General features: G+C 39.6%; 1 protein-coding gene and 1 non-coding gene across 9 annotated transcripts in view; one reads left to right on the top strand and one right to left on the bottom strand.

Moving 5' to 3' along the window:
- The window catches only part of Ncoa1 (nuclear receptor coactivator 1), a 243,930-nt gene that overhangs the window by 91,815 nt on the left and 127,349 nt on the right, over positions 1–24,766 (top strand). The gene's annotated exons all lie outside the window — the stretch shown is intronic.
- On the bottom strand, positions 22,836–22,910 carry Trnas-aga24 (transfer RNA serine (anticodon AGA) 24). Its single transcript has one exon. It is a non-coding gene; the product is annotated as a tRNA-Ser (tRNA).

The following is a 24,766-nucleotide window of genomic DNA, read 5'->3' as shown; positions in this document are numbered from 1 at the left end:
GGGTACGGTGGCAGAGTCCCTGAACTCCTAGCACTTGGAAGGCTGAGGGACGAAGATGGTGAGTTTGACACCAGACTGTGTTATGTAAAGTACACCCTATCTCAAAGAGAAAGCTAAACAAACCCCTGGTCTATCCTCCACCGCAGTTGCTTCAGCACAGGAAGGCTGCTGCTTATTATTACCCCACGGATAGGAGTCCAATTCCCTACTTTTACGCTTTTAATACTCTACATGGGAGTTAGCTCTCTTTATTCCTGGTTGAGAGAGGCAGGGGTGCCTCACTGCCTCATAAACACTCCCCTGTGGCCTCTGCAGGGGCATGTTCCCATCACTGTGCAGAGGTAAAAGGCCTAACTCACAGAGGCTTCCCCTGACACCAGCCTATGGCAGAGAAACCAGGTGACAATGCCAGGCGGTCTGCATAGCCTTTACTGAGAGAAAGAGGTCTTGTTACCAGCCTGCCGGCAGGCTTCTCTACTGGGCTCTGACACTCCTCTGGCTGGGAAAGCTGGCCTTCCTGCTGTAGGCTGAGGGACTCCAGTGTGCCCTGCGATGGCAGTGGTGGAACAGAGACCAGAGAGCCTCCCAACCTACACCCACACCCAATTTTTTGTGTTTGGCTAAGCAAAATAGCTTTTGTCTGTATTGTCTTGTCCCTGGTTGTTTGGCAAAGGAGAACAGGATTTTGTTTTGTTTGTTAGTTTGGTGTTTTTAGGGAGGTCTTGGCTTTCAGATGTTTCTAGGTTGCCAGCTTCTTTAGTTCCTATTCCATCATATACAAGATACAAAAGAAAACTCATAAATCTTCCATGTGCTTTTCCTTGGATTATGAGATCCACACATGGTCTGTCATCTCTCTGTTTCCTTTATATGTGGTAAATATGTCCACACTTTTATTTAGAATGAGAAAAGGTTTCTTCCTTCCCAGATTCAGCAAGTACTTTTAAGGTTTTTTTCTCTTTTCATGTCTTTGTTGAGAGAGAGAGAGAGAGAGAGAGAGAGAGAGAGAGAGAGAGAGAGAGTGTGTGAGTGTGTGTGTGTGTGTGGTGGTGGTGGTGGTGGTGGAGAGCAAACCCAGGACATCATATGGACTAGGCAAACACTCTGCCCACCACAGAACTCTATTACCAACTCAAATACTTTTAATTTTCACTTACTTTATTTTTATTTTTATTTTTTCTCTTTTTTCTTTTTTTTATTTTTGGAGCTGGGGACCGAACCCAGGGCCTTGCGCTTGCTAGGCAAGCGCTCTACCACTGAGCTAAATCCCCAACCCCTATTTTTATTTTAATTATAACTAAAATTCCCTCTTTCTTCATATATTTATGCTTGATTGTTGCTAATTTTAAAAACTTTAGATTATTTTAAATGAAAGTATAGTTTACTATCTAGAAATTTAGGTTTACAAATTAATCTTTTACTTTTAAGAATTGTTTTGTATTAAGACTAGAATTTCTATATTCCATTTTATTAAAATATATACGTAAGTTCTCTTGGCTTGCTTGCTTGAGGAGTAATGTAACTTATATGTTAGTTACACTTTTGTGTGTGGGGCTGGGGGATCCAACTAGTTACAAATGTCTTTTATTTTATTTTATTTTATTTTTTCCCATCTTTATTAAATTGGGTATTCCTTATTTATATTTCAAATGTTATTCCCTTTCCCGATTTCCAGGCAAACATCCCCCTAACCCCTCCCCCTCCCATTCTATATAGGTGTTCCCCTCCCAATCCTCCCCACATTATCACCCTCCCCCCAAGAATCCCGGTCACTGCGGGTCCACCCTTGGCAGGACCAAGGGCTTCCCTTTCCACTGGTGCCCTTACTAGGCTATTCATTGCTACCTATACAGTTAGAGCCCAGGGTCAGTCCATATATAGTCTTTGGGTAGTGGCTTAGTCCCTGGAAGCTCTGGTTGGTTGGCATTGTTGTTCATATGGGGTCTCAAGCCCCTTCAGGACTGAAAGTCCTTTCTTTGATTCCTTCAACGGGGGTCCTATTCTCAGTTCAGTGGTTTGCTGCTGGCATTCACCTGTGTATTTGCCATATTCTGGCTGTGTCTCTCAGGAGAGATCTACATTCGGTTCCTGTCAGCCTGCACTTCTTTGCTTCATCCATCTTATCTAGTTTAGTGGCTATATATGTATGGGCCACATGTGGGGCAGACTCTGAATGGGTGTTCCTTCAGCCTCTGTTCTAAACTTTGCCTCCCTATCCCCTCCCAAGGTATTCTTGTTCCCCTTTTAAAGAAGGAGTGAAACATCTGCATTTTGGTCATCCTTCTTGAGTTTCATGTGTTCTGTGCATCTAGGGTAATTTGAGCATTTGGGCTAATATCCACTTATCAATGAGTGCGTACCATGTATGTTTTTCTGTGCTTGGGTTACCTCACTCAGGAGGATATTTTCCAGTTCCATCCATTTGCTTATGAATTTCATAGTCATTGTTTTTGGATAGTTGAGTAGTACTTCATTGTGTAGATGTACCACATTTTCTGTATCCATTCCTCTGTCGAAGGGCATCTGAGTTCTTTCCAGCTTCTGGCTATTATAAATAAGGCTGCTATGAACAATAGTGGAGCAGGTGTCTTTGTTATATGTTGGGCCATCTTTTGGGTATATGTCCAAGAGAGGTATAGCTGAGTCCTCAGGTAGCGCAATGTCCAGTTTTCTGAGGAACCTCCAGACTGATTTCCAGAATGGTTGTACCAGTCTGCAATCCCATCAACAATGGAGGAGTGTTCCTCTTTCTCCACATCCCCGCCAGCATCTGCTGTCGCCAGAGTTTTTGATCGTAGCCAATCTGACTGATGTGAGGTGGAATCTCAGGGTTGTTTTGATTTGCATTTCCATTATGACTAAAGATGTTGAACATTTCTTTAGGTGCTTCTCAGCCATTCAACATTCCTCAGCTGTGAATTCTTTGTTTAGCTCTGAACCCAATTTTACAAAGGGTTTTTTGTCTCCCTGCAGTCTAACTTTGTGAGTTCTTTGTATATTTTAGATATAAGCCCTCTATCAGTTGTAGGATTGGTAAAGATCTTTTCCCAATCTGTTTGTTGCCATTTTGTCCTAACCACAGTGTCCTTTGCCTTACAGAAGCTTTGTAGTTTTATGAGTTCCTATTTGTCGATTCTTGATCTTAGAGCATAAGCCATTGATTGGTGTTTTGTTCAGGAAATTTTTTCCAGTGCCCGTGTGTTTGAGATTCTTCCCCACTTTTTCTTCTATTAGTTTGAGTGTATCTGGTTTGATGTGGAGGTCCTTGATCCACTTGGACTTAAGCTTTGTACAGGGTGATAAGAATAGATTGATCTGAATTCTTCTACATGCTGACCTCCAGTTGAACCAGCACCATTTGCTGAAAAGGCTATCTTTGTTCCATTGGATGGTTTTGACTCCTTTGTCAAAAATGAAGTGACCATAGGTGTGTGGGTTCATTCCTGGGTCTTCAATTCTATTCCACTGATCTATCTGCCTGTCTCTGTACCAATACCATGCAGTTTTTATCACTATTGCTCTGTAATACTGCTTGAGTTCAGTGATAGTGATTCCCCTGGAAGTCCTTTTATTGTTGAGCATAGTTTTAGCTATCCTGGGTTTTTTGTTATTCCAGATGAATTTGCATATTGTTTTGTCTAACTCTCTGAAGAATTGGATTGGTATTTTGATGGGGATTACATTGAATCTGTAGATTGCTTTTGGTAAAATGGCCATTTTTACAATATTAATCCTGCCAATCCATGAGCACTGGGAGATCTTTCCATCTTCTGAGATCTTCAATTTCTTTCTTCAGAGGCTTGAAGTTCTTAACATACAGATCTTTCACTTGCTTGGTTAAAGTCACACTGAGGTATTTTATATTATTTGGAACTATTATGAAAGGTGTCGTTTCCCTAATTTCTTTCTTGGCTTGTTTCTCTTTTGTGTAAAGGAAGGCTAATGATTTATTTGAGTTAATTTTGTACCCAGCCACTTTGCTGAAGGTGTTTATCAGGTTTAATAGTTCTCTGGTGGAACTTTTGGAATCACTTAAATAAACTATCATATCATCTGCAAATAGTGATATTTTGACTTCTTCCTTTTCAGTCTGTATCCCTTTGATCTCTTTTTGTTTTCTGATTGCTCTGACTAGGACTTTGAGAACTATATTGAATGAGTAGGGAGAGATTGGGCAGCCTTTTCTAGTCCCTGATTTTAGTGGGATTGCTTCAAGTTTCTCTCCATTTAGTTTAATGTTAGCTACTGGTTTGCTGTATATGGCTTTTACTATGTTTAGGTATGGGCCTTGAATTCCTATTCTTTCCAGGACTTTTATCATGAGGGGCTGTTGAATTTTGTCAAATGCTTTCTCAGCATCTAATGAAATGATCATGTGGTTTTTATCTTTCAGTTTGTTCATACAGTGGATTACGTTGATGGTTTTCCATATATTAAACCATCCCTGCATACCTGGGATAAAGCCTACTTGATCATGATGGATGATTGTTTTGATGTGCTCTTGGATTCGGTTTGCAAGAATTTTATTGAGTATCTTTGCCTTGATATTCAAAGGGAAATTGGTTCGCAGTTCTCTTTCTTTGTTGGATCTTTGTGTGGTTTAGGTATAAGAGTAATTGTGGCTTCATAGAAGGAACTTGGTAGCGCTCTGTCTGTTTCAATTTTGTGGAATAGTTTGGATAGTATTGGTATGAGGTCTTCTATAAAGGTCTGATAGAATTCTGCACTGAACCCATCTAGACCTGGGCTCTTTTTGGTTGGGAGACTATTCATGACTGCTTCTATTTCTTTAGGAGTTATGCGGTTGTTGAAATGGTTTATCTGTTCCTGATTTAACTTCAATACCTGGTATCTGTCTAGGAAATTGTCCATTTCTTCCAGATCTTCAAGTTTTGTTGAATATGGGCTTTTGTAGTAGAATCTGATGATTTTTTTTAATTTCTTCTGATTCTGTTGTTATATCTCCCATTTCATTTCTGATTTTGTTAATTTGGACATACTCTCTGTGTCTTCTGGTTAGTCTGGCTAAGGGTTTATCTATCTTGTTGATTTTCTCAAAGAACCAGCTTTTGGTTCTGTTGATTCTTTGTATAGTCCTTTTTGTTTCTACTTGGTTGATTTCAGCTCTGAGTTTGATTATTTCCTGCCTTCTACTCCTCCTGGGTGTATTTGCTTCTTTTTGTTCTAGAGCTTTTAGGTGTGCTGTCAAGCTGCTGATATATGCTCTCTCCTGTTTCTTTCTGCAGGCACTCAGAGCTATGAGTTTTCCTCTTAGCACAGCTTTCAGTGTGTCCCGTAAGTTTGGGTATGTTGTACCTTCATTTTCATTAAATTCTAAAAAGTTTTTCATTTCTTTCTCTATTTCTTCCTTGACCAGGTTATTGGTTTTTTGTTGTTGTTGTTGTTGTTTTGTTTTTTCTTTTTTTCGGAGCTGGGGACCGAACCCAGGGCCTTGTGCTTGCTAGGCAAGCGCTCTACCACTGAGCTGAATCCCCAACCCCGACCAGGTTATTATTGAGTAGAGCATTGTTCAACTTCCATGTATATGTGGGCCTTCTTCCCTTATTGTTATTGAAGACCAGCTTTAGGCCATGCTGGTCTGATAGCACGCATGGGATTATTTCTATCTTTCTGTATCTGTTGAGGCCTGTTTTGTGCCCGATTATATGGTCAATTTTGGAGACAGTACCATGAGGTGGTGAGAAGAAGGTATATCCTTTTGTTTTAGGATAGAATGTTCTATAAATATCCATTAAGTCCATTTGGTTCATGACTTCTGTTAGTCTGTCTATGTCTCTGTTTAATTTCTGTTTCCATGATCTGTCCATTGATGAGAGTGGGGTGTTGAAATCTCTTTATTATTGTTGTGTGAGGTGCAATGTGTGCTTTGAACTTTAGTAAGGTTTCTTTTATGTATGTAGGTGCCCTTGTATTTGGACCATAGATATTTAGGATTGAGAGTTCATCTTGGTGGATTTTTCCTTTGATGAATATGCAGTGTCCTTTCTTATCTTTTTTGATGACTTTTGGTTGAAAATCGATTTTATTCGATATTAGAATGGCTACTCCAGCTTGCTTCTTCAGCTCATTTAATTGGAAAGTTGTTTTCCAGCCTTTGTCTCTGAGGTGTGTTTCCTGTAGGCAGCAAAATGCTGGGTCCTCATTACGTATCCTGTTTGTTAATCTGTGTCTTTGTATTGGGGAATTGAGTCCATTGATGTTGAGAGATATTAAGGAATAGTGATCGTTGCTTTCTGTTATGTTCGTATTTGGATGTGAGATTATGTTTGTGTGCTTGTCTTCTCTTTGTTTTATTGCAAAATGATTAGTTTCTTGCTTTTTCTAGGGTGTAGCTTGCCTCCTTGTGTTGGGCTTTACCATTTATTATCCTTTGTAGTGCTGGATTTGTAGAAAGATACTGTGTAAATTTGCTTTTGTCATGAAATATCTTGGTTTCTCCATCTATGTTAATTGAGAGTTTTGCAGGATACAGTAACCTGGGCTGGCATTTGTGTTCTCTTAGGGTCTGTATGACATCTGTCCAGGATCTTCTGGCTTTCATAGTTTCTGGCGAAAAGTCTGGTGTGATTCTGATAGGTCTGCCTTTATATGTTACTTGACCTTTTTCCCTTACTGCTTTTAATATTCTTTCTTTATTTTGTACGTTTGGTGTTTTGACTATTATGTGACGGGAGGTGTTTCTTTTCTGGTCCAATCTATTTGGAGTTCTGTAGGCTTCTTGTATGCCTATGGGCATCTCTTTCTTTAGTTTAGGGAAGTTTTCTTCTATGATTTTGTTGACGATATTTACTGGTCCTTTGAGCTGGGAGTCTTCACTCTCTTCTATACCTATTATCCTTAGGTTTGATCTTCTCATTGTGTCCTGGATTTCCTGTATGTTTTGGGCCAGTAGCTTTTTCCATTTTACATTATCTTTGACAGTTGTGTGGATGATTTCTATGGAATCTTCTGCTCCTGAGATTCTCTCTTCCATCTCCTGTATTCTGTTGGTGAAGCTCGTATCTACAGCTCCTTGTCTCTTCCTTTGATTTTCTATATCCAGGGTTATCTCCCTTTGTGCTTTCTTTATTGTTTCTTTTTCCACTTTCAATTCCTTCACCTGTTTGATTTTGTTTTCCTATAATTCAGGGATTTTTGTGTTTCCTCTCTAAGGGCTTCTACTTGTTTACTTGTTTTTTCCTGCATTTCTCTAAGGGAGTTCTTTATGTCCTCCATCATCATGATCAAATGTGATTTTAAATATAGATTTTTCTTTTCTGGTATGTTTGGATATTCAGTGTTTGCTTTGGTGGGAGAATTGGGCTCTGATGATGCCTTGTAGTCTTGGTTTCTGTTGCTTCGGTTCCTGCGCTTGCCTCTTGCCATCAGATTATGTCTAGTGTTACTTTGTCCTGCTATTTCTGGCAGTGGCTTGACCGTCCTATAGGCCTGTGTGTCAGGAGTGCTGTAGACCTGTTTTCCTGTTTTCTTTCAGCCAGTTATGGGAACAGAATGTTCTGCTTTCAGGCGTGTAGTCATTCCTGTCTACTGGCTTTCAGCTGTTCCTGTGGGCGTGTGTCCTGAGTCTACCAGGCAGGTCACTTGGAGCAGAAAAGTTGGTCTTACCTCTGGTCTCGGGCCTGAAGTTGCTCCTCAGGGCTGGATTTCAGCTCTCTGTGAGGGCAGCAACCAGAAAGGCCTGCCCCTACTTCTGGGTCCCTGTGCGCAGGACGCCCAGATGGCGTTAGGTGTTTTCCTCTAGAGTCAGAAATGTGGGCAGAGAGTAGTCTCCTCTGGTTTCCCAGGCGTGTCTGCCCCTCTGAAGGTCTAGCTCTCCCTCCCACAGGATTTTGGTGCAGGGAGCTCTTTGACTGGGTCCCTTCAGATCTGGGCGCAGACTGGACCGCAGGGCTCCTGCAGCTTGACTGCCCCTTTCTCCCTGTGCCCAGAGGCCCTATACAGTTTTCTCTTGGGCCAGGGGTGTGAGCAAAGGTGGGCAGAAGTGGCGGTCTCTCGTGCCTTACAGTCTCAGGAGTGCCCACATGTCTAGGCGATGATCTCTCTCTCCCATGGGCTTTGGGAGCAGGGAACTGTGGGATTACAAATATCTTAAATAAAGAATGGCAGTTTACTTTATGCCTCCTTACTATTTTCTTCATTTTTCTTCATGTTCTATATTAGATTGCATCAGTTTCACAGGACTCGTCCAAGTAGACCCAACTGACTATCAATATTTCCCTGATTTCAGGTTATCTTTATGGCTATATCAGAGAATGAATTAATCTCCTATTAATCCCTGTATATTAATGTAACAGATTTAGAAATAACTGGTTTAGTGTCATTTCAAATAGTACTGGGTCATGCAACAAGATAGATACCAGGAAAAGGAAGAGGACTTCCCCTGTTACCTTTCTGACTGCCTTCAGTGGCTCTCAATTTTCAGTCAGATCAGGGACCTCTTTGAGGATATTCTTAAAGCCATAATATTTTCATAAGTGTTCACATGTGTCCCATCTGATTTGGACCCTCTACGCGCACACACACACATACACACACACACACACACACACACACACACACACACACACGAATGCACATAAGCAACCATAAATAAAAAGTAAAATAATATGCTTGCTACTTTTGTAGTTATGAAATGTGAGACTAGAATTAAATATTTTCCCCAATTGTAGAAATTCCCTCAAAGACAGCAACATTTCTTGAGGTTCTCACCACTTAAAGTAAAACTGTTCCCTAAAGTTGCAGCTTTTTGTCCCTGTCAGCAAGTGACGGTGCCAGTTTCACCACACTATCACTCTGAATGTCCTGACACCACAGGCACTCAGAGATCAAATGACTGGATTATTTAATAACCCAAAAGATCCCTGATGTTGAAAAGAGGAAGGTATGATAGAAGTCTTAGAAATCTTTTGCAAAACAATGAACAAGAATGACTTAAGTTAGGTGTGATGGTACATGCAAGCCTACTGCTCAGGAGAGCCAGGGACCTCTGTGAGGCAAGGCCAGAAACAGAGAGAGAGAGAGACAGAGAGAGAGAGAGAGACAGAGAGAGAGAGAGACAGAGAGAGAGACAGAGAGAGAGAGACAGAGAGAGAGACAGAGAGAGACACACACACAGACAGAGACACAGACAGAGAGACATGGACAGAGACACAGACAGAGACAGAAAGACAGAGACAATAATCACATAAGCTACTTTTAAATAAATAATAGATTTTGGTCATGTTTTTTCTGTTTCCTCACTCCTTCCTAATCTTCCTCTACCCATCCTACTTTATGTTCTTTGGATTAAAAAAAGGAAAGAAACAACAACAAGAAGAAGAACAACAACAAAACCTCACAAAAATGAAAATCAAAACAAACAGGCAAAAGACCATTATGATTTAAAAAAAAAATCCAAAATAAAGCAAAATGAAACAAAAGGTTCACAAAGGTGAGGTTGAGTTTGTTAGTCAGCTCCTCCTAGGCTGGGCCTGCAGTGAAGTATGAGTGCTGTCCCCAGTGACTGTCACCAGAGAAAGCTATTTCCCTCTGTTAATGGGCATCAGTTGTAGGGTCTGCTTCCCCTCTCAGTACAGGGACCCCATCTGTACAGGTCTTGGGGGCAGGCAACTCCCTTTTCTAGGTACCATCTCAGGCCACAAGTCACATACACTGCATTTAGAAAGCAACGCTGTGCTCGTGGTTTGTTTTTCTAGTCAGCTTTTCTGTTAGGAGTCAGATTCAGCAGTCCCTCGCAGAACTATTACTTGGGTTAATGAGATAGGACTGTAAGTGATTGCATCACCACTACAGAATTGCTCCTGGCTGGGGCAAAGGTACTAAAACTGGGGCTGGGAGGTCAGGAACCCAATGGCTCCTCTGAGAAGCACAGTACTGAAGCCTGTCTCAGACACAATCCTCTGTCTTGTTACTATTCTCTTTGTTTTCTGAAATTCCAAAAAGTCGCTTCTCAAATTTTTATTTCCTCCTACTTTTTAATTTTATGTTGTTTTGAAATAGTGACCGTGGTTACTAATGAGTAGAGGCTCCTCGGGAACTTTAGTAACCTCAGTCAGCCTCTCACCGGGAGCAGTGCCAGCTAGATAAAAGTGTAAGAACACAGCTACCCTGTGACTGTGTTCTTTCGTTAGTGAGCACTTCCCATCAAGTCAGATGTTCTTTGTTGCAGCTAAAGTTTTCACTCAGGTCTTCTCCCGACTCTGGTAGAGACTGGAAAGGGGTTGCTAGAGCATGCCCTTCACTTAGGCCTGCTCTGTCTGCAGCCTTTTCTTCTCTGTCCCTATTCCTTGCCATCTTTTTCTGAGTAAGTGATAGACATAGTTGGCATTTGGAGCTCAGGATAGGAGGTAATAGCTTTGGATTCGTGGTAAACAAAGGAATGAAATAGAATTAAAAGTTTGATGAAGGGTACTAAGTGTTTGTTTGCCAAAATCAAGAGTCAAGGATTCAGCTCCTATCAGAAGGTCAGAATAAGTGATTTCTAGAAAGCTTGGCAGTTAGCATTGCCTTAGTGGATGGCACTGTTGACAAGGGAGAGGAAGCCTGAATGTCACTGAGCATACAGTACAACCGGAAATCCTACATAAACTCTTGGCTATATCACATTCCCACTCATATAGGGCTTTTATTTTTCACCATTCTCAGAAATTTAAGGAAAGAGTTCATTTTAAAGAGGTCTCTATTTTGAAACTATGTCTTCTTAGTACATAGCTAACTTTTACACATCTTGTTTTGCCTCAAATGATCTAGACCAATAGTTGGCAAACTAGTTTATGGAGCAAGACTAGGTTTTGCAGCCTCTGTCTTATGAGTAAAGTTTTATTGAGCCATAGTGCCCATTAGTTTGTATACAGACCATGGCTACTTTTATGTTCAGATAGTAGAGCTGAGCTGTTGTACTCTGTAATCTAGAAAACCTAAAGTATTAACTAATTGGCTCTTTACAGAAAAGATCCACATCTGCTCTAGAGAAGTGGTTCTCAACCTTCCTCATGCTGTGACCCATTAATACAGTTCCTTAGGTTGTGGTGACCCCCAACCATAAAATTATTTTTGTTGTTACTTTATAAATGTAATTTTACTACTGCTACAAATCTTAATATAAATATCTGTGTTTTCCGATGGTCTAGGCGATCCCTGTGAAAGAGTTTTTCTACCCTGAGGTTTCTGAACCTCAGGTTGAGAACTGATGCTCTAGATAGACTATGTCAGGGGTAGTGATGTTTGGAGAAAGTGCAGGCTTAGCATGATAGCTACTTTTGAATTGTGTGACAAATGCCAGGGGAAAAAGAACTGTGATGGAAGAAGCATTTCTTTGCTTCACTGTTTCACAAGTTTCGATACATGGTTGCTTGGGCAGAAGAACCTCATGGCAAACAGAGCAAGCAAAGAGGGCCAAGGGCATGATATTCACTTCAGAGACAGCTCCCCAGTGTCCCACTTCTTCCAACAAGCCCTACCTTCTACAGTTTCTACCACCTCCCAATAGTCTGATCCAATTTTGTATCCTTCAGCAAATTAAACCACTCATTATGTCAGAGCCTTCACAATTTAGTGGTCTCTGGAAAGGCAGTGGCAGACACACCCAGAACTGTGCTTTGTCTCCTGGGCCTTTCTCCAACCAATTGTGTTGACAGTCAAGATTAGGTATCACAAATGGATCTTCTAGGTCTTTATTCTGTTTAAATTCTGGTAGTAAAAAGAAATTCTTAGAGTGTAAATATTACATTTTTTTAAAACACACTTTCCTCTTTTTACATGTGTTCATCATCTCCAGTGAATTTACTCTAAATCTGCTGTCAGCTAAGTGACCTTGGAGTTCACAGCCTCACTTTAGAGATGGCAAACACTGAGCCTCTTAGAAATTGTCATATACCTGGTGTCACAGAAGCAGAATTGCTAGTGGCAATTCCTAGGAGCAAAGTGCTGCTTTATTTGGTTGTTTTCTTGGTTTACATTTTTTTTTTTTTACTGTGATGCATATAGGCATTTACAGATGAAGTCGTGCCCAGTCTGTCTTTAGTTCTAAGTACTATTTAGAAAAGCAAAGAATCAGCCAAAGAGAAGAAAAGCATTAAATCTAATTGTAATGCAACTCTGCTACTAATACTTTTGCAAGTATTAGGAAGCACATCATTCTTTGGGAAACAGGAGTATGAACAGGAATATACACTTGAATTATAGGGGTCAGTGCAAACTAAGATTTACAGATATGTTTTCCTTCTCCAAGCCTTTTACATAGTGTAATTCGTGTGAAGGAATTACAAAGAAACAAAGCACTGTATTCATAATTCCTAAGGAATTTGTAAGTGCAGCCTTAAGGAGTGCAGAGTTCACATTGTTACTAGAAGCTTCTATAACTATCTAAATGGTTTCCTTTTATGAATAGTACAAATTGTAACTTGTATTTTATAACAAAAGTACCTGATTTCTGATTTATAACCTAATTTAAAGACACTAAGGAAATTAGGTGTATTTTCACTAAAAACGATAAAAGAAACGCATACCAGAAATTCTAGTCAATTTCCTCTTACAATTCTGGCAAGGGTTTTGCTATCACAATTGGGGCAGAGCCATTATTTTCCTCAAGATTCAGTATTAGAAAGGCCTCTCCCTTCATTGCATCAGAAAATAATTACAGAATTTCTCCTTGCTGCTTCCCTGGGGACCCAGTTTAGACAAGAGAAATCCTGAGAGAAGCTTGCATAAAAGATGTGCACCAAAACTAGACTATGCTAGCAGATACTGTCACCTTTCAGGCCTATTCTGCAAATAATTTAGAAAAACCTTAACCTCAGAATTTTTTTTAATTAGCCTCTAAAGAATTGTGTAGTTAATTCTCGTTTCCCACTGCAATAACTCAGATTTTTTTAATTTTATTTTCTTCTACATTTGAAAAGTGTCTTAACTTTTTCATAAAAATACAGTGAAAATTCTCATGCTAGCTTAACATACTTAACTATAAATTAGGCTGTAATAAGGCTAAGTTCCAATTTCAATGTGCTTGATTGATATTTAATCTTTCAGAAATGTAAACCATTGTTATAATTTAATTACTCTTGTTAGTTTTGTATTTTTATTCAAGTTCTGTCTCCAAATGGATTGTCCAGATGAAAAGAATAGAATTGATCTAATGCTAATTTAAATGTGGAATTCTAAAAAAGTATTCTCACCATCGCTGGCTCATTAGAGTAGAAAGTGACATTGTAGAATCATAATGGTCTGGTTATCGCGCATCTGAACCTTTGGTTACGAGAAGAGTTTTATATGCTAAGTTGCAAATTGATTATCTCTATTCTGAAATTCTTCAGACCAGAAGTGTTAGACATTTAGGGTTTTTCCAAGACCCTGTAATATTTACATACACACAGTAAGATATGAACATATACACTATGAATTGAAACAGGATTTACTTATATTTCAAACATTATCTTACATTATAGTTTGAAGATAAATTGATTAATATCTTTAGAGCAACTGCATTTAGACTGAGACTCACTGTGGTGCCAGGTGTGGAAGTTCTTATTTGTGGTATTATGTGGTTGCTCAAAGAACTCGAGATTTACAGCATTAGGTTTCAGATTTACATGCTAGATATAGCCAACTTGTAACGCTTTTTAATTCTTGTAAATCCTTGTTCTCTTCCGTCCTTAGCAAATCCAACATTTCCCGTAAGGTATGGTGGCATATGCCTGCAATCCCAACTTTGGACGTAGCAGCAGGAGGACCATTGCCAAGTTTGAGTCCAGCCTAGGAAATTTAGGGTATCCTTGTATCAAAATAACAATTTTTAAAAGTTTTCTTACATACATAAGGCAGTAGGTTCAGTTCCTAGTACTATTTTGTTTTGAACATTATTAACACACTCCCAATTTGCTGAATTCTATTACATTTCCAGACCATAAACCCATAAGGAGTTTCAGGTGCCACTTCAGACAATCACTAAACGCTCCTGGTAATTTTCACAAAAATATGTTCCTGTGGGAATTCTTTTGAGGTAAAATGTCTCCAGCCTTTATTGAGTTTTATAGCTAACCATCACCAAAGTTAAAAGCCTTTTTATAGGCCTCCGCAGCATCATATTCCTTCCAGAAGAATATACAAAACCGATTTGTTTTCTTTTCTAAAACCATGTAATCATAGAGTTTAGAATGATCAACCTCTCTTTTCACATTTGAGGAGATAGCCACTCCTGTAAGTCAAAGATATTGAGACTTAATAATTGTTAAATTATTATTTATTAGGGACCCTATTGATAACAGCTGAACTCTTGTCGGTCTCTTGTTGATGAATGAATCCTGTGACAGTCTGTGATTATGTTAGTGTCTTTTTAGCCTTCCAGATTCTGTAGAGAGATTATTGAACTTTCAACAGTCTAAAAAGCTGTTAGTATTTGAATGCAAAGTTTTGATGGGCACAGTAGGATCTCTAACCTTGCCCAATTTATTTCATAAAATGACAGTATGATCTGATGTGTCTTAGAGAGTGGCATATGGAGGCCCCTGTGTGGTGCAGAGGACAGTGGTAGACTTTATGAGTTTTAAAGAATGTTTTGACAGTATCTGTGTTGAAGCAAGCTTTTAAGAACAAGGTTATGAGATTTCACTCAGATGTAAGGAACTCGTGTGTGTGAGCATTTCACTTACTCTCTTAACAAATATTTAAAATGTGCACACAATTACTATGTTGATTTTACTGGTGATAAAGACTTGTGGGCCTGGGGGGTATAGCTTGGAGGTAGAGCACTTCCACCGTTTATTTGGCCTCCTGTGTTTGTTCCCAGCACAACACACACTGTTCACACACAAGAAATACTTGTAGAAAATGGTAAGCAAACACTGCAGCAATTTCTATAGCAAGTTTTGTAAAATAGTTCTCGTTATAAACTTCATAAACCCACACTGTCAGGAATCTCGGAAATCTCTTTACTGAAGTACGAGGCCAGAGAGTCCTAAACATTTTGGTTTTGTTGCCATTGGTTACTTTTGGTTGAAGCTTAGGTCTTAGGTTTAACCCAGTCTTTAATGTTTTAACTTAGAGACTGTATTTTATATTGTGAACTTGTATCCTGAATTTCTACATTTGCTGATATATGAGAGTATACTTATAAGTACTAAAGTATAGTAAATTAACTCATAAAGTAACGTAAGTGAACTTGAATTTTAATCATTTTTTCATACTTAGAATGATTTCAAAATAAGAATTTTATGTTGACTGTGATATTGCACAGGGATAAATGTTGCCGCTTTATAATATTCATTTTGCATAGCTATTCCAATGCTAGGAACATTAGCTGAGCAACTGTGTGTACTTTCCAATCTCAGTTAATCTGCCAGCCTTTCTAGATGGAACAAGATTCTTCAATATCCTGTCTTACTTTATAATTCTTCAGCCAGTTCAGCTCATGCAAAGAAATAATCCACAAGAAATATTCGCAATATTTATAGAATATTTACATATTGTATTTTTATTTATATTTTACTTATACATTCAGAATATGCAGTTGTTTCCAAGGGTCAGTACATGATGAACAGTGTTTTAGAACTATAAGAAATTGGATCCCATTGATGCGGGATCCTCAGTTGTATGTCTCTGTTCCACAAATAGGCTCCTATGCTTACAACCTTTATATATATATATACATATATATATCACATAATTTTAGTTGTCTATTATTTCAATGCTGCCCCAAGTCCTTGAAGAATAGTAACATTGAAATCAATTTGAACTCTCAAATATTTTTAAATGAGCTAGCCAATTGAAGGACTTGAGGATCATCTTTGGGTCTTTGTTCTAAAAGACTTTAAACTCTGCAGCACCATAGAAAGTGAAAGTCAATTCTCTGTCTTTCTTTCCCTCTTTCCTTCCATCCCTCCCCCTGAAGACCACTATGGGCAGTGTCACCCTGGGCAGGTGGGCCTGGGATGTATAAGTAGCTGAGGAGAGCAAGCCGGTGAGCAGCATTCTCCCATGGTCTCTGCTTCAGTTCCTGCCTCCAGATTCCTGCTGTAGTTCTTGCCTTACCTTGTATAACCTATAAGCTTAGGTAGAGTCTTTCCTCTGCCATGTTAGTTTCTGTCAGTGTTTTGTTATGCCAACAGATGGCAAACTAATGCAGGTGTCACACATGACACATATACATTAGTCAGCTGTTGGCATTACTACTTGATTCTAGAACTCATAAATTGGTTTTAAGTCCTTCGTGTATATGCCATTATTCCTGTACCTGTTGAGATACTGTATTATATGTCTGGGAATAGAGGGAAAGTGAGTAGGTGGTTAGTGTCTGACTTCTATGTAGCATGGTTTAATAATGTTTGGGGAGCAGTAGAAACACTGGCATCCAGTCATGGCACTGGCAGATGTGCCACTGGAAGCTGATGCTGGTGCTTCTGCGGATCTGTTTGGTGCCAAGCACTGTGCTAAGCTTCAGCCACGAAGCAGTGAGCATAGCTTAGCTTCCTGCTCTCAAGGAGCTATGGTCCCACTGTCTCTATCTTCAGCAGACACATAGACAATGACCTTGCTAAATGCTTTACTGCGGTAAGCACACTGAGATTACTCACCCAGCTACAATAGATGAAGAATCATTTTCCAGAAGAAAAATTGAGAATATGACATTAGAGAGTGAGTCTAGCATCAGGGCAACCTCAAAACTTGGAGAAGTCTGTCATTATTAAAAGGTATTCCAGTCATCTACTATGAAAATATCAGGGGCACTGGAAAAGCACACTTTTATCAGGTTAATGTTGGAATATTAAGAGCTTGACTTTAGGTTTGGCCTTATTATTATTAAAATCGTTTTCTACTAGAAATGACTATTTACACAAACATTGGATTTTCTGTCCTGCAACATCCTCTGGAATCGTCCTGTACCTGTTGAGATACTGTATTATATGTCTGGGGAAAGAAGGGGAGAAGGAAAGTGAGTAATCTTCAGGATGGAGGTGACCGTTCGTTCACTGGGTGGATAACTATTGCTTCCTGTTCCCCTGCTCTTCACTCTTCTGCACAAGTGAGGAAGGCTGTCTAAGTGTCCCATGCTCAGCACAGGGCTTTACTTTGCTATAGTTTATTGCTGCTGTCATATACATTCATATATTAAAGAGTTAAGATTCTTTCTATCTTTAATACTCTTTCCCAGCAAAATAACAGGTTCAAAACCTTATAAAGATGGCTGTTTTTGTGTAAACAGGGAGGAGGAAAGAGAAAGAATAAAGAACTTCTAAGAAAGGGAGGAATGTGGACCTAGGGAAAGGAAGAGGATGTTAAAAACAAGTGATTGTATAAGATCCCAGGGGACATAGAAATGATGAATAAACTGTCTTTAGGAGTACCCCAAAGCAAGCAGGAGCTGGGTCTGTTCTGGTGTCACCTGATGTAAGGGAGTGCTTTTATCTCAGAGTCAGCGCTGACATCCGTGTCACACCCACCAGTAGGAGGTCATGTTTCCTGTGTAAATACTCCCTGATTGGCCTGGGGAAGGTAGAACAGTTGCTGTGATATTTGGAAAGATTAAGAAGCAGTTGTTAGGAGGCCACATTTCTTAAGATAGAGGAGGCAGATGAAATCAAGTGTGTAAGTAAAAGCAAAATCTTGGAAAGGTACTGAGGAAAGTCTGAAAAGAGGAAGTTGGAAGAATAGCCATAGATGTGTTTACCATGCTGACAAGTCTGTACATATGAGGACCAGCCACAGCCCTCAGAAAAACATGAGATTTATAGTGCTAGCCCACAAACCTACCATGACATACTTGATTGCTTGACACTTTATGGCATGGTTGGGGGGATGTGACGCACTGAACATGACGCACTAGTGGCTCTGGGCTGCAATGACTTGAGGATGAGCGTGTGGCCCTAACTGGTTGTAAATGTTGGGTAGGTGTTTGACCCTAGACTCGTCTTTCCCCACTGTGTTGCAGTGCTTCTGGAGTTCAGGAAATGCAGGCTTCTTTCTTTGTACTCTTTCTTGGTCTTCCCATGTACTACGCTATAGCTCCAACGTTGGCAATCCCAAGAGCTGCAAACCTTCCTCCTTTTAAGTCAGCTATACGTACTCCTTAGATGTCCTGGTGCTGCCTCATAATTAATGTGTACATAATTGAATTCATTAGCCTTCCTCAGACATCTGTTATCGACCATATGCCCAGGTTTGGCTAACTGACATTAATGAGCCTCCCGTGCCAGCATCATTGGTATTTCTAAGAGTGTAAACAGAGTTTCGGCCAGAAGAGGCTTCTTCACAATGTTGTTGGGTTTTTTTTAGATTTATTTTATTTTATTCTATTTTATTTTATGTAGATGAGTGTTTTGTCTGCAGGTATATGCCCTACTTTTGTGCTTGGTGCCTAGAGAGGTGAGGAGAGGGTGTTGGATCCCCTGGCACTAGCGTTATGGATGGTTGTGAGCCACCAAATGAGATTTGGGAAGTGAGCATGAGTCCTCTAAGAGTAACAAGTGTTCTGAGCTGCTGAACCAACAGAGCCAACGCTCTGGCCCCACGGTGTGGATAGACAAAAATGGAGCAAATCTAAGTTCTATGCATAATTTCAATAATATGTGCCTCGTAGTTTTATGATTATTAAAACCAAAGTATGTTTTTGTCTATATTTGTAGAACAGTGCATGTACAGATACTTGACTAATTCTAGGAAGTGGAGTTGTGGATGATTTTATTTAATTCTCTTACCTGTGTTCCGGAGTTATGCAGTGAGCATAAATAACTTTGGTAATTTTCACGTGGTGACAGACAGCTTCTTTTTGTCACTCCCAGTTCTTGTCCAGTGTCTTGCTTGCTCAACTGTTGCAGTTCATTGTGTCTGGGTAGTTCTGTGGTCACAATTCTCCATTGCTCGGAGGCCAGGGCCATGGTTAAAAATCACACTAGTGCGGTTCTTCCTTTGCCTCACCTTTCTAGTCCAGTTACTTCATATTCAATCACCAGAGCCATCAAGAGGAAGCATAAATGTTTGTCCTTGCTGTCCAGACTTTCAGCTACCTCGACTTTAGTAGAGAATTCGTACATTCTAATCCTAGCAGACTGGTTTTTCTCTCCTATGTTACTGGGATTGGAGTTTTAACTCAAAGCCTTGCCCATAACTAGCAAGTGTGGTAGAGCTGAGCTGCATGCCCACACCTTAAGTCAGTTTTTACCACAGAGAGTTGGGCCAGATTTGGAGCAGGGAGGACAGAGAAGGAAGAAGTTGCACTTGTGTTCTGCCTCCACACTATAGCAGAGCACCACACTGGGTGTTTATGGGGCGCTTGCTTGCTTTCTTACTCCTCTTCTATTCCACGAACAATTTCTTGGTTTTCTTTAGAATTTAGGTGGAACAGATATCCAAATAATGAAACTCTATCCATTTTCATGTCAGTCGTTTTATCAGCAGATCTCGTCTTAGTGTATTTATTGAAGCATGTCATGCTAGTAGTTCCAGAATGTAATTATACTTGCAAATTTCTCATGCTTTCAGGGAGCTGTAGTGTATTCCAGATGGTCAAATAGCAAAACATGGATGTTTTGTACTTTCTTCTCGTTTATGATTAAGATTTGATGTTACTTACGACTTCCATTCCCTTTGTTGTTTTAGTGAACTTACACCTGAGAAGAATTTAAGTATGTGGTTTAAGCTCTTCTGTAGTCAGTGTTTATCAAGAGTCTTTCATAATACATCTTCGCCCTGTTCATTGCTTAATTGTGTCAATTATAGTACCATTCAGAAAAGCCAGTTGAGCCCTAAGGAGCAGTTCCTTAGGAATGGTATCCTAAATTTATTCTTGCCAAATATTTATTTTAACGTGTTTTAGACTTAAATTACATGGTAAACCTTCTTGAAAAACACTTATGCAAAATTGAAAAAGAATAATTTTTCCAAACTATTGAGTTTTTTACCTTTTCCAAGTACAAATATGGCCTTAGGTTCAAAATCAGTGAAAAGTGTGCTTTCAAATTTAACAGTAATAGTAGTGATGACTTTTCCTTGATCTAGTCATACTGTGTTTATTACCCATCTGGTCTTCCACCTGCTCTCATGTAAAAGTTAGCTTACGGAAGATCTACCTCATGAACTCGGCACATAACAAAGCTAATGAATCACAGAGGCCCCGATCTAGAACTCATGACTTCCTAAACCATTATTTCACTTTTTAGGGTTTTAAAAAGTATTTATTTTTACTATTCTTAATTGTGTATGTATGAACACACACAAATGAAGATGTTGGATACCCTAGAAGCTAGAATTACAGGTGGTTGTCAGCTACCTGGTGTGGGGTGCTGGGATCCCCACTTGAGTCCTCTGGAAAAGTAATACATGCTCTTAACTGTGAGCTGTCTCTCAAGGCCTCGCCTTCTCTAATAAAATGACTTAAAGTACCCACTTTGTGTGTGTGCATGGGTGTGTTGTATGTGCATGTGTGTGTGCGTAACAAATTTTATATTATTCATTTAGCTTATACAACAAATGTCATGTTCAATGTTTTGACAAAAATGTATTGAGAATATTAAAAACAAAATGGAAATTTTTAGTTGTTTTAATTGTGTGTTTTTATTTTGTAAAGTTTTTTAACACTTGTGATTTCGTGTGTATGAATGTTTGTCTGAATTTATATGCACCATGTGCATGTAGAAGCCAGAAGAGGGTGTTTGGATTCTTTTAACCAGGAACTGTGAGGCTTTGAGCCACCATGTGAGTCCTGAAACTTGAACCTGAGTCCTCTGCAAAGGTAGCAACTGCTCTTAGTTGCTAAACCATCTCTCTAGCCTCTCTTATATACGTTTTAGAGAGCTCTGTTCCTTTCCTTGCATATATAAAATTTTGATTTTTACAAAAGGTAAGCTAGGCTGAGCGTCATTTTGAATGAATTATTTAACTGGGATCCCACTGAAAGAAATGCCTTTACACCTACAAGGTAACATTTGGAGAAGAGAGAATGAGATTTGATAATAAACGTTGAAATATCATTATGTATGACCTTTCTAAGACATTCTATTAAGATGTATCTGTACATACATCTTAATGAAACTTAGTAGGAAAATATAGCTGTGGTTTGTAGGAGGACATGGTTGCGTGATACTTGATAAGAAATGCTAGTTTTGACACATAATATTATCTTTCTTCTGGTAGAAGAAAAATTCTACTGAAGTAGAATTTTTTTTTTCCTTTGTAGAACTGCAGTTTCTTCCTACTCAACCTAAACAATGAGTTGGAAAGAATCATTACCATGAGTTTAGGGGAGTTTGTTCGTCCAGCTGGAATACTGCATTTAAAAACCCAATGTTGAAACATTTAGAAAATTGTTCTTTACAGGAGAGGAAAATAGTTCTCTTAGCTCTCATCCATTTTTCCAGCTGAACTCCTGTCGGTCTCCTTTTGATGAATGATAGCTTCCTTTTCTGTGTGTGTGTGTGTGTGTGTGTGTGTGTGTGTGTGTGTGTGTGTGTATGTGTATGTCACGCTTTTTTTTTTAAATTAACTTGAGTATTTCTTATATACATTTCGAGTGTTATTCCCTTTCCCGGTTTCCGGGCAAACATCCCCCTAATCCTTCCCCCTCCCCTTCTTTATGGGTGTTCCCCTCCCCATCCTCCCCCCATTGCCGCCCTCCCCCCAACAATCTCGTTCACTGGGGGTTCAGTCTTAGCAGGACCCAGGGCTTCCCCTTCCACTGGTGATCTTACTAGGATATTCATTGCTACCTATGGGGTCAGAGTCCAGGGTCAGTCCATGTATAGTCTTTGGGTAGTGGCTTAGACCCTGGAAGCTCTGGTTGCTTGGCATTGTTGTACATATGGGGTCTCAAGCCCCTTCAAGCTCTTCCAGTTCTTTCTCTGATTCCTTCAACGGGGGTCCTATTCTCAGTTCAGTGGTTTGCTGCTGGCATTCGCCTCTGTATTTGCTGTATTCTGGTTGTGTCTCTCAGGAGAGATCTACATCCGGCTCCTGTCGGCCTGTACTTCTTTGCTTCATCCATCTTGTCTAATTGGGTGGCTGTATATGTATGGACCACATGTGGGGCAGGCTCTGAATGGGTGTTCCTTCTGTGTCTGTTTTAATCTTTGCCTCTCTATTCCCTGCCAAGGGTATTCTTGTTCCCCTTTTAAAGAAGGAGTGAAGCATTCACATTTTGATCATCCGTCTTGAGTTTCATTTGTTCTAGGCATCTAGGGTAATTCAAGCATTTGGGCTAATAGCCACTTATCAATGAGTGCATACCATGTGCGTTTTTCTGTGATTGGGTTACCTCACTCAGGATGATATTTTCCAGTTCCAACCATTTGCCTACGAATTTCATAAACTCGTTGTTTTTGATAGCTGAGTAATATTCCATTGTGTAGATGTACCACATTTTCTGTATCCATTCCTCTGTTGAAGGGCATCTGGCTTCTTTCCAGCTTCTGGCTATTATAAATAAGGCTGCGATGAACATAGTGGAGCACGTGTCTTTTTTATATGTTGGGGCATCTTTTGGGTATATGCCCAGGAGTGGTATATAACTGGGTCCTCAGGTAGTACTATGTCTAATTTTCTGAGGAACCTCCAGACTGATTTCCAGAATGGTTGTACCAGCTTGCAATCCCACCAACAATGGAGGAGTGTTCCTCTTTCTCCACATCCTCGCCAACATCTGCTGTCACCTGAGTTTTTGATCTGAGCCATTCTGACTGGTGTGAGGTGGAATCTCAGTGTTGTTTTAATTCACATTTCCCTGATGACTAAGGATGTTGAACATTTCTTTAGGTGATTCTCAGCCATTCCATATTCCTCAGCTGAGAATTCTTTGTTTAGCTCTGTACCCCATTTTTCTTTCTTTTTCTTTTTTTCGGAGCTGGGGACCGAACCCAGGGCCTTGTGCTTTCTAGGCAAGCGCTCTACCACTGAGCTAAATCCCCAAACCCCTGTACCCCATTTTTAATAGGGTTACTTGACTCTCTGGAGCCTAACTTCTTAAGTTTTTTTGTATACATTGGATAATAGTCCTCTATCAGATGTAGGAATGGTAAAGATCTTTTCCCAATCTTGTCATTTTGTCCTAATGACAGTGTCCTTTGCCTTACAGAAGCTTTGCAGTTTTATGAGATCCCATTTGTCGATTCTTGATCTTAGAGCATAAGCCATTGGTGTTTTGTTCAGGAAATTTTTTCCAGTGCCCATATGTTCCAGATGCTTCCCTAGTTTTTCTTCTATTAGTTTGAGTGTATCTGGTTTGATGTGGAGGTCCTTGATCCACTTGGACTTAAGCTTTGTACAGGGTGATAAGCATGGATCGATCTGCATTCTTCTACATGTTGACCTCCAGTTGAACCAGCACCATTTGCTGAAAATGCTATCTTTTTTCCATTGGATGGTTTTGGCTCCTTTGTCAAAAATCAAGTGCCCATAGGTGTGTGGGTTCATTTCTGGGTCTTCAATTCTGTTCCATTGGTCTATCTGTCTGTCTCTGTACCAATACCATGCAGTTTTTATCACTATTGCTCTGTAATACTGCTTGAGTTCAGGGATAGTGATTCCCCCTGAAGTCCTTTTATTGTTGAGGATAGTTTTAGCTATCCTGGGGTTTTTGTTATTCCAGATGAATTTGCATATTGTTCTGTCTAACTCTTTGAAGAATTGGATTGGTATTTTGATGGGGATTGCATTGAATCTGTAGATCGCTTTTGGTAAAATGGCCATTTTTACTATAGTAATCCTGCCAATCCATGAGCATGGGAGATCTTTCCATCTTCTGAGGTCTTCTTCAATTTCTTTCTTCAGAGTCTTGAAGTTCTTATTGTACAGATCTTTTACTTGCTTGGTTAAAGTCACACCGAGGTACTTTATGTTATTTGGGTCTATTATGAAGTGTGTCGTTTCCCTAAATTTCTTTCTCGGCTTGTTTCTCTTTTGTGTAGAGGAAGGCTACTGATTTATTTGAGTTAATTTTATACCCAGCCGCTTTGCTGAAGTTGTTTATGAGCTTTAGTAGTTCTCTGGTGGAACTTTTGGGATCACTTAAATATACTATCATATCATCTGCAAATAGTGATATTTTGACTTCTTCTTTTCCGATCTGTATCCCCTTGACCTCCTTTTGTTGTCTGATTGCTCTGGCTAGAACTTCAAGAACTATATTCAATAAGTAGGGAGAGAGTGGGCAGCCTTGTCTAGTCCCTGATTTTAGTGGGATTGCTTCAAGTTTCTCTCCATTTAGTTTAATGTTAGCAACTGGTTTGCTGTATATGGCTTTTACTATGTTTAGGTATGGGCATTGAATTCCAATTCTTTACAGGACGTTTATCATGAAGGGGTGTTGAATTTTGTCAAATGCTTTCTCAGCATCTAATGAAATGATCATGTGGTTTTGTTCTTTCAGTTTGTTTATATAATGGATCACGTTGATGGTTTTCCATATATTAAACCATCCCTGCATGCCTGGGATGAAGCCTACTTGATCATGGTGGATGATTGTTTTGATGTGCTCTTGGATTCGGTTTGCCAGAATTTTATTGAGTATTTTTGCGTCGATATTCATAAGGGAAATTGGTCTGAAGTTCTCTTTCTTTGTTGGGTCTTTGTGTGGTTTAGGTATAAGAGTAATTGTGGCTTCATAGAAGGAATTCGGTAGTGCTCCATCTGTTTCAATTTTGTGGAATAGTTTGGATAATATTGGTATGAGGTCTTCTATGAAGGTCTGATAGAATTCTGCACTGAACCCGTCTGGACCTGGGCTCTTTTTGGTTGGGAGACCTTTAATGACTGCTTCTATTTCCTT

The sequence above is a fragment of the Rattus norvegicus genome, chromosome 6, assembly GCF_021556685.1.
Source record: "Rattus norvegicus strain SHRSP/BbbUtx chromosome 6, alternate assembly SHRSP_T2T, whole genome shotgun sequence".
NCBI classification, from domain to species: domain Eukaryota; kingdom Metazoa; phylum Chordata; class Mammalia; order Rodentia; family Muridae; genus Rattus; species Rattus norvegicus.
Note: the sequence above shows the minus strand (reverse complement) of the source record. Positions and strands in the feature narration are given on the sequence as shown.